Source organism: Lissotriton helveticus, chromosome 11, assembly GCF_964261635.1.
Source record: "Lissotriton helveticus chromosome 11, aLisHel1.1, whole genome shotgun sequence".
Classification (NCBI taxonomy): domain Eukaryota; kingdom Metazoa; phylum Chordata; class Amphibia; order Caudata; family Salamandridae; genus Lissotriton; species Lissotriton helveticus.
In genome coordinates this window covers 204672920-204689488 of record NC_136072.1, presented here as the reverse complement: position 1 = coordinate 204689488, position 16569 = coordinate 204672920, and positions in this window count along the sequence as shown.

The following is a 16569-nucleotide window of genomic DNA, read 5'->3' as shown; positions in this document are numbered from 1 at the left end:
TCATTAATTGGGTCTTGGAACGTAGCAGGGTTAGGCCCTAAGCTATCCAATCCAGAATGGGGTGAGCTGATGGACAGGTACGACATGTGCCTGTTCCAAGAGACCTGGCTGCTGACTGCCCCTCCAAGGGTGGGCTTTGCAGCATTCTTTAAACCGGCTGTGCAGGGATCCAGGGGAAGACCTTCGGGGGGTCTGTGTATCTGGGTAGCTACACATCTGGGGTGCTCAGTTAAGGTAATAGATTCCCACTCACCGGATATCCACCGTACTGCACTTAATTACTTGGATGGTTCGACGTTGGTGGTGTTTAACATCTATTTACGACCTACGCCCCACTAGTTGGGAGTATCTATGCTAGAGGCCCTCAAGGAACTCCTCTCTTCATTTCCCTCACCGATACACAGAATCATCAGGGCGATTTTAAATGTCATTTCGAACCCCTGGCTGGGATCCCCTCTGTAACCTTAGATGAGGACTCCGTATGGCATATGCAGGAGTGCTCCATGTACCTGGCAAAGCGCATAACACCTTTGGTACTCCAGATTAATAAGTTTGTAGTAACTCATTCCCTCAGAGCCTGTAACGGTAGACTTACTCCCGATGTACCAGGCACGAGCACTTATAATAGAGTGGGAAAAATTACAACCATAGATTATATTTTGGTTAACGTGGAATTCTGGGCCCAATTGAGGGCGTTTACTGTAATCGAGAGGGTAGATAGTGACCACAATCTCTTGTCACTTGAACTAAATTTCACATTGGGACATCAACATGAATTGGGTGTACTGGAGACTTCCACTGATCCGAACCTAGTTATAGTGGCGGGGTGGCAGACGTATCAGGTGAGCCAAGTTTGCGCTAGCACCTAACAAAGTAGCTGAGCTATACCAACTCGCTGCCGGATCTCTAGCAGAGGCTTTTGATCTCCAGGTTGACAACTATGATCTGACCTACTTCCGGGAGCTAGAGCATATCCACTCTAAGCTCTTTTCTACTTTGGCCGATTATTTCTACACTACAGACAATAAGAGGATACGGCCAAAAAAACAGGCCCATTGGTTTAACAAAAATTGTAGGGAGGCTAAACGCGCTCTCGTAAAGGAAGTCAAAACCGGGTCCCTATTGAGTATTAGAATGGCTAGACACACCTATAAAAGAATTATTGCGGAGTCTAGGTCGGTATGGGAGGCTACGAGATGGGAAAGCATAAAAGAAGCCCTGGACGCGAGTAGAGGGCTTTCTGGAACCTGGTTAGATCAGGCTCGGCAGAGGGTCTTCCGCCATAACTCCTAACCTGAGCGAAGAGGTTTGGTTAGCCCACTTGAAGCCTCTCTATTCCTTCAATGACTCCGCATCCCTAGCTGATCTTGCTCCATTAATGGAGAGTACTCCTGCTCCAGTACTATCGGAGGCAAGGGGTCCTGATTGTCCACCTTGCACTATGCTTGAAATCCAGGCTGCCCTTAGAAGCTTGTCCTTGGGGAAAGCTCCGGGGCTAGACAGGATCCCTGGAGATCTATTCTTGAGTGAGCAGACGGTATGGGCTCCCTACATTTGGCTATACTTTAATGCCATCCTACATGGCATGGAGATCCCCCCAACCTGGCTGGGCGAAGAGATTATCCCCATCCATAAAAAGGCTTCCCCACTGGACCGGCCAACTACCGCCCTATTAGTCTTATCGATGTCTTTCAGAATTTCTTTGCCCGCCTTTTACCGTCGAGGTTGCAGAGCTGGATGGACGAACATCACATCCTAACCTCCCTCCAAGCGGGCTTTCGCGCTAAGGTCTCTACCATCGACCAATTGTTTAGACTCCAGTTGGTCTACTGGAAGAGGGTGACTATGGGGGCAGGTAATCTGTACCTGATCTTTGTGGATCTTCGATCTGCATTTGACTTGGTCCAGAGGGATAAGCCTTGGGCGATACTACTAGAGATGGGTGCTCCGGTATATCTGTGCCAACTGTTTAAACGTATGCACCAAGGCACCTACGCAAGGGAGAGGTACGGGAGGAATGGGCAGATTTCGACTCCCTTTCCGGTGGAAAAGGGCGTGAGGTAGGGGTGCGTGCTGGCCCCAACGCTCTTCTCCCTATTCCTCAATGAACTGCTTGAACATCTAATGGGAGCGAGGGATCTAGACTTGCCTAGTCTAGCAGGCCGTAAGATACCAGCCCTAATGTTCGCTGATGATACCCTTCTGCTATCAAAATCCTCCATGGGTATACAGCGAACACTGGAGGCGTTTTGCTCTTTCTGTAGATCTAGAAATTTGGAGATTAACCTCTCCAAAACCAAGTATATGGTCTACAACGCAAAATCATCCAACTGTCCCCACCCCCATATGGATGGCTCGGTGCTGGAGAGAGTATCCACCCTCGACTATTTAGGGGTAACTCTAAATGACAGGATGGATTGGAGGTCGCATATGGCCAAGGCAAATCTGAAGTTGGCCCAATCCTCTGGCAGCATTCTGAAGGTTTATAATGAGTGCTCATTTAAATCTCTGGGTCCGCCAGTGGAAATCTACAAAGCACAGGTGAGAGGGGGGGGCGCTCTATGGAGCAGATCTCTGGGGACATGTCTGCGCCGCCTCTCTGCCTGTCACCAAGAACAGTTTCATCAGGCGCCTATTGAGACTTCCCCAGAGCACACCTCTGACCCCTTTACGGCTAGACTTAGGCCTGCTCCCCATACAGGAGGTTATTTTAAATCGCCCCCCTGCTGTACTGGAGGCGACTCTAGTCTACTCCAGAGCTCCTAAGCTATAGGGAGGACCTAAGGGACCTGTTGACCATAAGGGGTGTGGGAAAAATTCCCTGGTTAAAACATGTTAAACAGCTCTGCTACGCACTGGGTAGGGGTGATTTGTGGTCCTCTCCTGAGGAAACCTGTCCCTTTATTAATAAGAGGTTGCTGGGCATTGCACTTAAGAAACACCGAAAAGATCTCACATTATCAAATCCATCTTTGGGTAGGTTGACCAACACTTTCTTGGAGGTTAAGGATAATTATCACTTTGAGAAATTCCTGGACGACATCCAGCCCTTACTGGCAAAGAAATTATATGTCCAATTCAGACATGGAACACTCCCAGTGAGGGCCGAAACAAATAAGTGGTCAAACGCTCCCCACGTATCGAGCTCTTGCCCCGGGTGTGAAGGTAGTGAAGAGACGGATCTGCACGTTCTGCTCTTCTGTCCCTTCTACTCTAAGGCAAGAGCAAAATGGATCGTCCAATTATGCAAGTCCAGGAGTCTCAGGGATTACAGGGAGGTTTTTAGAATATTAAAATATAATACCACCCCATTGATTGTGTTTGCAACCGCTAGATACCTTCTGTCTATGTGGTGCGCAAGAAGCGCTAAAATTAAAAAATGTCAAACTACCTGAACTGCGCTAGCTTAACCACTGTAATCCAGAAGGTGCCGATAAACTAATAGGCCCAGGGATTGACTTATTTGTCCATCTACTGCTCCATTTTTATCTGTTTAGGACTTTTTCATGTTTTTAATATTGTATTTTAAACTATTTTAGGACTGTGTCCATCATTTTGAATGTATTACATTGTTGTCTAATGGCCTGTTTTTATTCTAAATTCTGTATATATGTGCTTTTATGGTTTTTAACTGATAATAAAGCTTTTTGACTGACTGACTGACTGAATACACTCGCTGCAAGGGGGTACACTAAGTAGTATACTGTACTTCTGCTGAGACTAAGTTGTTGTGAACACTGAACAGTTGAAGAAGACAACCTTGATTTAACATTAGCATTAGCGGCAGGGTTTGAGTAACTAATGGCCTATTCTATTCTATCTTCAACTCAGCAGAGACAGCTTTATGATGAAGACAAAGAGTTAGACAACATGTATGACTGGCAGAGAAGGATGCGTGACTGAAGGAAGGGGCCTGGGATACGTATAGGTGATGGATGAAGATGATAAGATGCATGGGTAGTTGAAGGATGGCTGAACGATGAAAGAGAAAGCAGAAAGGATGCCTGCCTGAGTGGGTGAAACTCCATGGGCGAGGGGTCAAACTCTAAGGTAAGGAAGAATGCATGGGTGGTGGTTGGTTATATCTATGACAAACGTATGTTGTCGGGAAAGCCGATTTATGATAGCCATGTTTCAATGGATGGATGCCTGGATGGTATCATAGATAGAAGGTGAAAACAGAGTCAGACTGGATGAAGAGAATGTAAAAGAAAAGAAAACCATGTCAGAGTAACAAAGCCATGGGTAAAGAATAAAATAATAATGCTAGAAGAGGATTGCACTGATATATGAAAAAAGCCCTGGGGAGAACAAGGACTGTTGTTTTGCAAGGTTTTTGATTCAAAGGTTTGATGTTGTACTTGATTTCAGATTGGATACTCCCTTGACTCACAGTAGTTTGCAAGCACAACATATATATTGTGCATGACTATTATGTACCCTACCCACCCATCATTAATCGCCTCCCTCTGACTCTGAGGCCTAGTTCCGCTCCAGTTCCTACCCATGTCATTTTTGTCTGTGTCAGCCATGGGTGGCCTATCGACTGCATGGTAACTACTAGTACTTACAAATCACTCAGTATGTTATCATCATCATCATTATGTGAGTGGCATGATGTTTTGCAGTCGTGTATCCTAATTCATAAGCATGTCATCATCATTATGTGCCTTATTGCAGTAGTCAGGGTGAAAGTGAAATTGTCTGAGCAATTGCCATTGATTTAACAGAGTATGGCCATAATGGAAAAATATATAATTGTGTAGTACAGCTGCCCCACATGCAGACAGTAGTAAAGTAACATGAGTCTGCAACATGAGTATGTCTTTCTAGGGCACAAGCTGACTGAGCTGGCATGCCTACAAGATTAATTGTGCTAAACAAGAGAAAGAAGAAGAATACTTCTACTCTATTCCATATTGCCTGAAAGTCTAATCATCACTTCCAAATCTTAGGGGAAGAGGAAGTGAGGAGGATACCACAACTGCTAGTGCCACTGTGCCACTATAGTTTTTATGTGTGTAATTTTGTGTACTGTTTTGCTAAGAATATTGGTTACAATTGTCGTTTTATTCTTTCTTGATATAGCTACTCCTTCCCAACCCACCAGGCAGGAGTCAGCAGCCAGGGCCCGGCAAATGAAGCTGGAGGCCATCCAGGATGAATATCGCCAGCTGGTTGCCCTGGCAGAGGAGGAGGAGGAGGTGGCAGCTACAGCTTCTTCCTCCAATGCCCCGGGACCCAGCCAGCCCCCTGTGCTTCCAGTTGGATGGCGCTGTTTTCTGGCAGCCACTCGCTGTCCATCAACTTCATCATCATATACTGCTGCCCACCCCTGTTGTTCCTGCAGGAACTTTCAGTGCTGCATGCTCCACCAAATGGCAGGCCTAGAGGCCAAGCTGGTGGAGGTCCTGAAACAAACTAGCAGGCATCCCCGCCGCTAGATCTCAGTCTTCGACCCTTGCCCCTTTTCTAATCTTTTTTTTTGGTGGGTGGGATGTTGGGGGTTTGGGATACTTGGGGATTACCTTTTTTCTTCAACTTCGATGTGGACGGATGTTTATTTAATTTACTGGACATTGGTTGGGGTTAGGGAGAGGGGTCAGGTGTGTTAATCCCCCAACTTAAAATGCTCCACGGGGTGTGTTTGCACACTTGTAACATCAGGCCTCACCCCCTCCCTTCACCACTGTGCAAACAGGCCCTCTGGGTCATTGTAAGTTGGGGGATTAAGTCCCCTTTAATACTGAGGGTCCCTTGGGTCCAACTAGCCCACCAGGTACCTCCACATGGTACCTCCAGTAAGCACCACAGAGCTGCGTTGCAGAGAGGTGTAAAAGGGGCGTAGCCTTTACCCACCTCACCCACCTCTCTGCAACACAGCTCTGTGGTGCTTACTGGAGGTACCTGGTGGGTTAGTTGCCCCCCAGGGACCCTCAGGGTTCAAGGGGAATTAATCCCCCAACTTAAAACTTGCCAGGGGGTGAGTTTGCACAGTGGTGAAGGGGGTGTGGGGGACTAATGTGACATGTGTGTACTTATCCAATCACTCCGCCAAAACCCAAGCACTTATAAATTCACCATGCACTCTCCTTGCAGTACTCTAATCATCCAGTCAGTACCCATGCACTCATGCAATGACCCATGCACTAACTCATGACCTGCTACAATACACTGAGCACTACCCATGCAGTCCAGCCATCGCCCTGTCCGTACCCATGCACTCCTTCAATCACCCAACCAGCACCATGTACTTATCCAATCACTCCACCAAAATCCAAGCACTTATAAATTCACCATGCACTCTACTTACAGTACTCTAATCTTCCATTCAGTACCCATGTACTCATGGAATGGCCCAGGCACTAACACATGCACTGCCACATTCCCCTAAGGACTTCCCATGCAGACGTCTAACCACCTACACATTACGTATTGACTCCTCCTATTACCCAGGTAGTACCCATGCACTCCAGAAATTCCTCTGTCACTACCCATGCACTCCTCCAATCACCCAGCCAGCACTATGTACTTATCCAATCACTCTGCCAAAACCCAAGCAGTTATAAAATCACCATGCACCGTCCTTGCAGCACTCTAATCATTCAGTCAGTACCCATGTACTCCTGCAATGACCCAGTCACTAATACATGCACTGCTGTAATCCATTGAGGACTACCTATGCAGTCCAGTAATCTCCCTGGTACTACCTATGCAGTACTCCAATCACCCAGCCAGTCCCATGTCCTTATCCAATCACTGCACCAAAACCCAAGCACTTATAAATTCACCATGCACTCTCCTTGCAGTACTCTAATCATCCAGTCACTACCCATGTAGTCATGCAATGATCCAGGAACTAACACATGCACTTCTACAATCCCTGTGTACTACCCATGCAGTCCTCTAACCACCTACACACTTCTCATTCGCTCCTTCAATTCCCCTGAGGACTCTCAGGTTGGTGGCAGCTCCTGGGGTCCACTTGGAGAACGAACTGCAACACTCAGCGCTACATAGCGTGCATTACCTCTGTAAAGCTTAGGTAGCTTTAGGCAGCGCGTGCATGAATACGATGCTGATGCCGCCTCGACAATTTTAAAAATAACTTTTAAATCACTACTTACTTACTATTTTGGGCACTATATTATTTTAAAAGCTTGCATACCACTGTACCTCGCCCCGTTCCACCACGGCTGACTGTGCCGCTTGTGTGGAGGGTGAGGCGCCATCTTGGATAGGGCCAGACCGGAGCTAGCGGTCTAGCTCTTCTGGGGAGGAAGGGATAAAGCGAGTGGAAGCGCAGCATTCTCCGAGGACTCTCAGGTTGGTGGCAGCTCCTGGGGTCCGCTTGGAGAACAAACTGCAACACTCAGCGCTACATAGCGCGCATTACCTCTGTAAAGCTTTAGGTAGCTTTAGGCAGCGCGTGCATGAATACGATGCTGATGCCGCCTCGACAATTTTAAAAATAACTTTTAAATCACTACTTACTTACTATTTTGGGCACTCTATTATTTTAAAAGCTTGCATACCACTGTACCTCGCCCCGTTCCACCACGGCTGACTGTGACGCTTGTGTGGAGGGCGGGGCGCCATCTTGGATAGGGCCAGACCGGAGCTAGCTGTCTAGCTCTTCTGGGGAGGAAGGGATAAAGCGAGTGGAAGCGCAGCATTCTCCGAGGACTCTCAGGTTGGTGGCAGCTCCTGGGGTCCGCTTGGAGAACGAACTGCAACACTCAGCGCTACATAGCGCGCATTACCTCTGTAAAGCTTTAGGTAGCTTTAGGCAGCGCGTGCATGAATACGATGCTGATGCCGCTTCGACAATTTTAAAAATAACTTTTAAATCACTACTTACTTACTATTTTGGGCACTCTATTATTTTAAAAGCTTGCATACCACTGTACTTCGCCCCGTTCCACCACGGCTGACTGTGCCGCTTGTGTGGAGGGCGAGGCGCCATCTTGGATAGGGCCAGACCGGAGCAAGCGGTCTAGCTCTTCTGGGGAGGAAGGGATAAAGCGAGTGGAAGCGCAGCATTCTCCGAGGACTCTCAGGTTGGTGGCAGCTCCTGGGGTCCGCTTGGAGAACGAACTGCAACACTCAGCGCTACATAGCGCGCATTACCTCTGTAAAGCTTTAGGTAGCTTTAGGCAGCGCGTGCATGAATACGATGCTGATGCCGCCTCGACAATTTTAAAAATAACTTTTAAATCACTACTTACTTACTATTTTGGGCACTCTATTATTTTAAAAGCTTGCATACCACTGTACCTCGCCCCGTTCCACCACGGCTGACTGTGCCACTTGTGTGGAGGGCGAGGCGCCAGCTTGGATAGGGCCAAACCGGAGCTAGCGGTCTAGCTCTTCTGGGGAGGAAGGGATAAAACGATATGTGCATCCGGGAGCGCAGCGGGCGCGCCGATGGCGCGCCAAAGGCGCGCCTAAGGCAAGCCCGTCTGCGCCCGTCCGCGGCCGGCCGGGGCCAGGGGCCAACCCCTATGCTCAAAAACATCGTTATACCTCGGATGAATTGCTCACTCTGAGACCCCCAGACCATCTCTGCCCCATCCTACCCCTGCATGTATTAAATCGTACCTCATTATACGGTCTCTCCCAAAAAACTGATTACACAGCTTACATTCCCACTTCTACTCAGCTTACACCTATCGCCAGTCAGTTACCCCAAACCCCTCAGGTCAAACTTCGCTGTATATACCTTAATACACGCTCCATGGCCAAACACCAAGTGGATATATTTTTATTATTAACATCGGAGAAACCTGACATAGTGTTTCTATCTGAAACCTGGCTTACCCAGGATTCACTGCCAGATATCCTAGCCTCCCTTCCAGCGGATTACTATATACTCAATGTTAATAGATCTGCGGAAAAAAAGGGTGGAGGAGTGGCTGTCATTATTCATAAAACACACAAGTTCACTATACTCCCCTCTCTGGCTTTGATCTCCACAGAGAACTTTGTTTTAAAGACTGACACAGACAGTGGAGCAATATTAGCGGTCTTGCTCTATCGGCCACCTCAACCAATGCCCAGCTTTCCATTACAACTGGCCGAACAACTGGCTACTCTCGTAACAAATTACTCCAAAGTCGTTTTAATCGGGGATTTCAACCTTTGGTTTGACGACATTGAAGCAGACCCACAGGCAGCTGAAATGAAAGACCTACTCTCTGACCTCAATCTAATTCAACACATTCACTCTCCTACCCATGAGAAGGGTCACAGTCTAGATCAAATATGGTCTTATAATACTTCACTAACTGCACCTCTTATTAAGCCTTGTGTTTGGTCTGATCACTTTTTTATTCATTTTACAATCACCGTTGAGTTGAGCACGAAACAGTCATCCCAGTCTGGAGGGAAAACTAGGAAATGGACGGGTATTGACATACCGGCTTTTCTTGATACCTTGGCCATTACCCCGCCCTCACTGATTAAAGACATTGAGGTCATGGAGGAGTCTTTCTCTCACTGGATTCAAACGGCAGCGGACATTCACGCACCTTGCGTGAATTTTTCTCGCTCACGTCCCCACGATGCACATAAATGGTTCACCTCGCAACTGAAGACTTTGAAACTCGAAGTCCGCCAAAAAGAAAGGACATGGAGGTCTAACTATCTTCCACAGGACAAAGCAACTTATTGCTTGGCCCGGAAGAACTACCAATAAACCATTTTAAAACAGAAAACGACCTATTTCTCAGAAAAACATTTAAACTCACAGAATCAATCCAAAGATATCTTCAACATAGTGAATAATTTGTGTAACAGTGATAGAACAACCCCTTCAGTCACTCCTTCACAAGACCTTTGTGACACTTTAAACCTCTTTTTCACTGATAAAATTACCACCATAAAAAGAGCATACTCAATCTCTCTATCCCTGCCCCTTTGGACGACAGCTACCATAACACTACTACATTAGACTCATTTCCTCTGATTGACACAAAAACTTTGTCTGACCTATTAGTACGTGTTAAATCTGGCTCACCCGACGATATCTGTCCCCCACTTATATTTAGAGAGGTAGGACTAGCCATTCCCCAAGTAGTACTTTCATTACTGAACGAATCACTCACACAAGGCAAGGTCCCTAGTAGTTTTAAGAATGCCCTGCTCATCCCACTCTTAAAAAAACCTGGTGCAGACCCACTCGATCCGATTAATTATAGGCCCATATCCCTCTTACCTTACGCATCTAAGATTCTGGAAGCCTATGTCTCCTCTTGCCTGTCCAAGTTCATTGAAAAATCTGATTACTTGGAACCAAATCAGGCTGGTTTCCGCCCCTGTCATTCAACGGAGGCCGTGATTCTGGCTGTCCAGAATACTTTAAGATCAAATGCTGACAGAGGCATACATCAGGCCCTTGTACTCCTTGACCTTTCGGCCGCGTTCGACACGGTTGACTATACCATCCTTGTCAACCGTGTCGAACAAGCCGGTTTGAGAGGTTCTGCCCTAAACTGGATCACTTCTTTTATAACAGGGCGTTCGCAGTCAGTAAGACTTGGCAATTTTACAGCTCCTTAAACTCCAATCACATGTGGGGTCCCTCAAGGTTCCTCATTATCACCTTTATTATTTAATCTCTACCTTCGCCCATTACTTTATTCTTTGCAGAACTCCAAAGTTACCATCTACAACTACGCGGATGATCTCCAGCTTGTCTTTCCACTCAACACTGCTGACTCCGTGACAGAATTTCAAAACACGATGACACACATACAGAGATGGATGAATCTCAACCATCTAAAACTTAACCCAGGCAAGACAGAGCTGATCTTGCCTGGGAAAAGTGAATTGAGTTGGGGCCCATGTTTCTGGCCATCTGACATGGGAGCCCCACCCACAAAATCCCTCTCTGTAAAAAGTCTGGGGGTCACGTTGAGCGCAGATCTATCTTTGAAGGGACAAGTTGGAACAGTAGTCTCCGCTAGTTTTTTTCAACTTAAAAAAATAAAAAAAATAGCCCAGTTCCTCACACAATCTGCTCCTCTTTAGGTAGTCATTGCTCTTGTTCTTTCCCGACTGGACTTTTCCAACAGCCTTTATCTGGGACTCCCAGTTGGCCAGTTGAAAAGACTTCAGCTTGTCCAAAACCAAGCAGCCAGGCTGATCTGTAAACAGTCCAAATGGCAGTCCATCAGACCCAGCTTGGAAAGATTACACTGGCTACCTGTAAAACAAAGAACTGAGTTCAAAACTGGATGCATTATTTTTAAAGCCTTGCAGGACACTGGACCAAAATTCATTAGGAATCTTGTTTCCAGGTATAATCCTTCTTTAAACCTTCGCTCTGCGCACAAAAGCCTACTGACTGTACCCTCTTTTAAGAAAAAACAGTTGGGGGGTAGCTGCTTTGATCACCTTGCAGCTACCTTTTGGAATTCCCTTCCCCTGCCTATTAGACAGAGCCCTGATCTTCTTATTCTTAGACGTTCTTTGAAGACCTGGCTTTTAAAACAGGCTTACTGTTAAAATATTGGTTCCTATACAGGCTCACGCTCAGAGTAATTATTAGTGTTATGTTCCTCTCCGATAGCGCCATGAAGCCCACGGGCGTACGTGCGCTTAATAAGTAATTTTTAACATAACATAACATAACATAACATAACATAACTAGTATCTAATTTAGATTACATAGATCCCCCGGACACACTAATACCTTCAATACTCATTCCACCCATCCTAACACAACACACCCCGGACACACTAACACCTTCAATACTCATTCCACCCATCCGAACACAACACAAAACGGCCAGTCCACACACCGACTTGGACCCCACATCAAATCTCCTTCAACTTACCACTCCGATCCCTCAAGATGATATCCCCATGCAACCGGAGAACCTGTTCACATATACAGACCCTACACATGCAGATTGCCCTCCATAAATGAACATACACCTACCCATACTTGTAATCTTCCCAACTCCATTTGGTTTGCACGATTCAATAAGTTAGCCTAGGATTAGCCCATATCAAGGCAGAGATTCATAACCTATCAACCATCACCAATGAACTTCTAAACGTACACAGAGACACCAATGCCACCGTGAACCAAATCAGTCTTCAAACTAGTAGATACTTTCCCAAGAATTCACAGCATGAGAAAACTAGCCGGAGTAACCAAATCAGTCCACAAATTAGTAGTCACATCCCCAAGACTTTATACCCGACAATAATATTCAGACTACCTTATCTTCCCCCTCTTGGCCTAGAAGGGCAAATGTTGATATATCCGACAGAGACATAGATGACCTTGTCATATCTTATGCCTTAACAACAGATAACAGTACGTCACAATGTGGCACTATCCAATCCATTCAAACCAACCCCTTCAGAGGACCTACCCACAAAAACAGATCCGTAAATAGGGATAATCTCACAAATATCAATTTAGAGCAGATTACCCTAACCCATTCTATTAACAAGATGAAATGTGCTCTTATTAATTGCAACTCAGCTAGCAAACATGCACCCGACATATTCAACCTCATCCTAGAGAATGATTTAGACATTATCGTCCTCACCAAAACATGGTTAAATAGCTCCTCCTCTCCCATCCTTGATCTATTGGTTCCTCCTAGTCACAACTTAATCCGCCTAGACAGAAGCATGGTGCCCGCAGGTGGGTAACATAATCTCAGTCAAGCAAGCAGACTCCATCGCTCAAACCTCCTGCAAATATCTCTGTACCAATATCTCTGACGATAAGCGTCTCGCCTGCAAGCTTCACTTATTCTACCACCCCGAGGGATAATTTGACTTTCATTGACGAGTTAATGGAAGTAATTTCTTCCAACGTCAACTCACAAGTACCACAAATTTTCCTGGGTGACTTTAATCTCCACTGGAACAATGCAAAAGAGCATGGTGTAGGATGTCTTCAAGCGTTTCTGGCAGACCAGAACTTATCCCAATTTGGTGACAGTCCAACGCACAACAAGGGAGAGACACTGGACCTCATAATAGCAAATTCAAACATCATCTCATTAGAATCCATCACCCCTTGAAACTGGACTGACCATCACAGTATCTTCTACTCCATCAATATTGAGGTAATTCCAAAAAGGAGTCAACCATCAAAAACGAATCAATGGAAAAGGAACCTACAGAATATCAACCCCATCACCCTCGTAAACCACTTCAACTCTGCCCTGACCCCCACAACGGGCATGGAGGATGTCCATGACCTCACAACCTTTTACAATTCCACGATGCTTGAAATCTTGGATTCTACAGCACCCCTCCGAGAAAAACTGTTTCCGCCAACATTTCTAAACCATGGTTCAAGGACTGCCTGAACTCAGAGCGACACAAGCTAAGAGCTGCTGAACGATTATGGAAAGCAGCACCCACCGACATTCACCAACATCACCGTAGAACGTTAAGGAACTCATACAACAGGATGATTCTAAAGGCCAAGGCAGACTTTTTCAGAACCCAGCTGAACCAAGCAATCAATCGTCCCAACAAACTCTTCAAAATCGTCAAGCAACAAGCTCGCAACACGGCTAATTCTATGGATCTAAACAACCTGGCTACATCTTCTTGCGATGAGCTTGCCAACTTCTTTTGTGAAAAGGTAAAGGTCACCAAGCTCGAAATGCAATCTAAGAAGACCCTCCCACCACCTGTGGCCCAGGATGCCAATGGTCATCCACAATTCAAGTTCCTTTTCAGTTCTCCAGGGGAAGTCACAAAAAAACAATGCCTCCTGGAACACCTTTGCGCCAATCTCTGAACATAAAATCTATAACACTCTTCTGGCAATCAATCCCTCCAATCACTTCTTTGACCCCCTTCTTCCTGCCCTATTCAAAATGCTAAAAACATCCATCCTACCATTATACGCATAAATTGTAAACGCCTCTCTGAAACAAGGCTCCATACCAGACTGTCTTAAAATAGGGCAGGTTACGCCTATACTAAAGAAATCCGACACCATCCCATCAGATCTCAACAATTACCGCCCTATATCCAACATTCCCACTTTGGCGAAACTGCTGGAGAAATGTGTACAAATACAATTATGCAACCATATTGAGAACTACAGCCTCCTAGACAATCACCAATCTGTTTCCATCAAGGTCACAGCACAGAACCTGCACTCACACACATATTTGATGACATACTAAAAATGCTTGACCGCAGGGAGGAGGTTCGCGGGCATCCAAGATGGTCGTGTGAGCAGAGGGCTCCCGAGACCCGCGCCGCCCTTCGTACACCTACTGCTTCATCAGGACCTTCAATGCTACTGCTTAGTATAGTGCATGAACTAAAAAAGGGGAGTGAAAAATAAATATCACCTTAAGTTCTCCTGGTTAGAAGACCACCGGATTTCACAATACAGCACACACACCAATATCCAAATTTCAGGAGAATGTCGCCCCACCTCACCCGGCATTAGCGCAGGTATAACCGAGCCCCGCTCTCTCCGTCGGTACTCCAGACGTCCATCTGGGCTGTCTGTGGGAGGTGCCCAGATGGGGCTCCGTTAGCATTGAAGGTCCTGATGAAGCAGTAGGTGACCTATGGGCCCAAGGTAAAACTGCAGAAACATGTCGACCATGACCATTACAACTGTCAAGGTAGTTATTTGTTGACACTACCTTTTTCACTGTTTTTAAATAGCGGGAACGGAAGGTTTCCATTAAATATTTTTTCCTTCCTTTACCCCTTTTTTAGCTACACCACTTTTTTCTGATGTATTTTGTTTATTACACTATTTAGCACTGCTTATTAGTTACCTCCTGATACCTACCATATAATTAACTACATTGGGTTATCGAATTCCAACAGGGCAACGTTGTGCCAAATCGTGCATTGGGTCACTCCCTGTGTGCTACCAGCTACATTCCCAAATGATGTAGGGCGGTACAGGATGGAACTCTGATGGGAACACTGCTAACAAATTTAGGGTGCCCATTGAACGATTTCGCTATTAGCTCACACACATTCATTCATTCCTCTTCTGAGGTTTCGACTAAATGCTACTTATCACTTATTATAATTTATCCCTGAACTGCTGAGTGTGTGCTGGTTCTATGTTGAAGGTATGTTTTAGGGAGACTACAGTAACTCTTCATTTAGCGAGAATTGATGAGAGTAGTTGTTGTTACAGGCTTTGCATAATAGTGTCTTATGTTTATGTCTTTCAGAACCCTTGTCCCAGCAGTTCCTTCCCCTTCCCTTTTTTCCCTCGCTTAATGATTCGAACTCCCTGTATATTCATATCAGGGTGTTGGTAACATTAGGAGGTGGACACCTATGAACAACAACCGGATCCTGTGGAGCGTATTCCTGACAGAATAATGCTCCCAAGAATAGTGCTCCACCCGATCCGGTGGGTTAGGGAACCATGGCTACAATGGATGATGTCCTTCAGGTTTTGGTACTAGTACAGCAAGAACTGATTTCCTCCAAGGCAGAAACAGCAGCCTTGAGGGAGAAGGTGGATAAGCTGTCTAGAAATCCCTTTGATGCGTCAACTACAGCCCCCCAAATACAGGTCACTGTACCCCCTCCCATTCCTTTGGCAAATCCCGAAAGGTATTCAGGACACCCGTCAAAAACCCAGGTATTTTTGACTCAAGTCATGATGCATTTTTCCTGCAAACCCTCGTCTTTTCCTTCCAACCATTCTAGAGTGGCTTTTGCTATATCATATTTGAGTGGTGATGCTGCCAACTGGGCGGTACCGCTGGTACGTAATGACGATCCCATTTTATCCAATTGGACGGCATTTCGTGCTGAATTCGAGAAGGTTTTTAATAGAAGGGCCACCACCTTCAGAGCAGACCGAGAATTGTTAGAGTTGAAACAGGGGAGACAAGATTTGGTGTCTTACCTTACAACTTTTAACAGGTTGGTAGCGGAAACGGCATGGCCCGAGGAGAAGAGAATCTCCCTGTACTATCAGGGACTGCGTGAGGGCTTGAAAGATATAATAGCACAAATAGATCCTCAACCCCTCACTTGTTCTGATATGATAAACCTTTCCCTGAGGTTAGATGGGAGGCTAACAGAGAGAGGGGGAGATAGACGTAAGGCAGAGAGGGGCTATTTTAGACAGGAACACCTTCCACGTAAGACAGGTATCTCCGCCGATGCAGGCAGTGAGCCTATGGAAATAGGAGCTGTTAGAGCGCCACTATCTAGGGCGGAACGAGAGAGCCGCAGGGCCTTAGGTTTGTGCATGTACTGTGGGAAGAAGGGACATTACGTGAAGGAATGTACCATGAAACCGAAGAACTCAGGGAACTGGGCTAGGAACAAGAGAGCGGCTGTGTCTTCTGTTACCACCGAAGACACACCCCAGGTGTGCAGAGAAGACGGTAACTGGAAAATCCCTTCCCTTTCCGCCACGAACATACAGGATCATGAATCCCACATAGTGCTCCCAGTAACCCTAGAAACAGTGGATCAAGTACATCAAGTGATGGTAATGATTGATTCACGAGCCACCGGTAACTTCGTGGACAGCGGGTTGGTATCCACTTTGGCTCTCCATAGAGTGCTTAGAGACAGTCC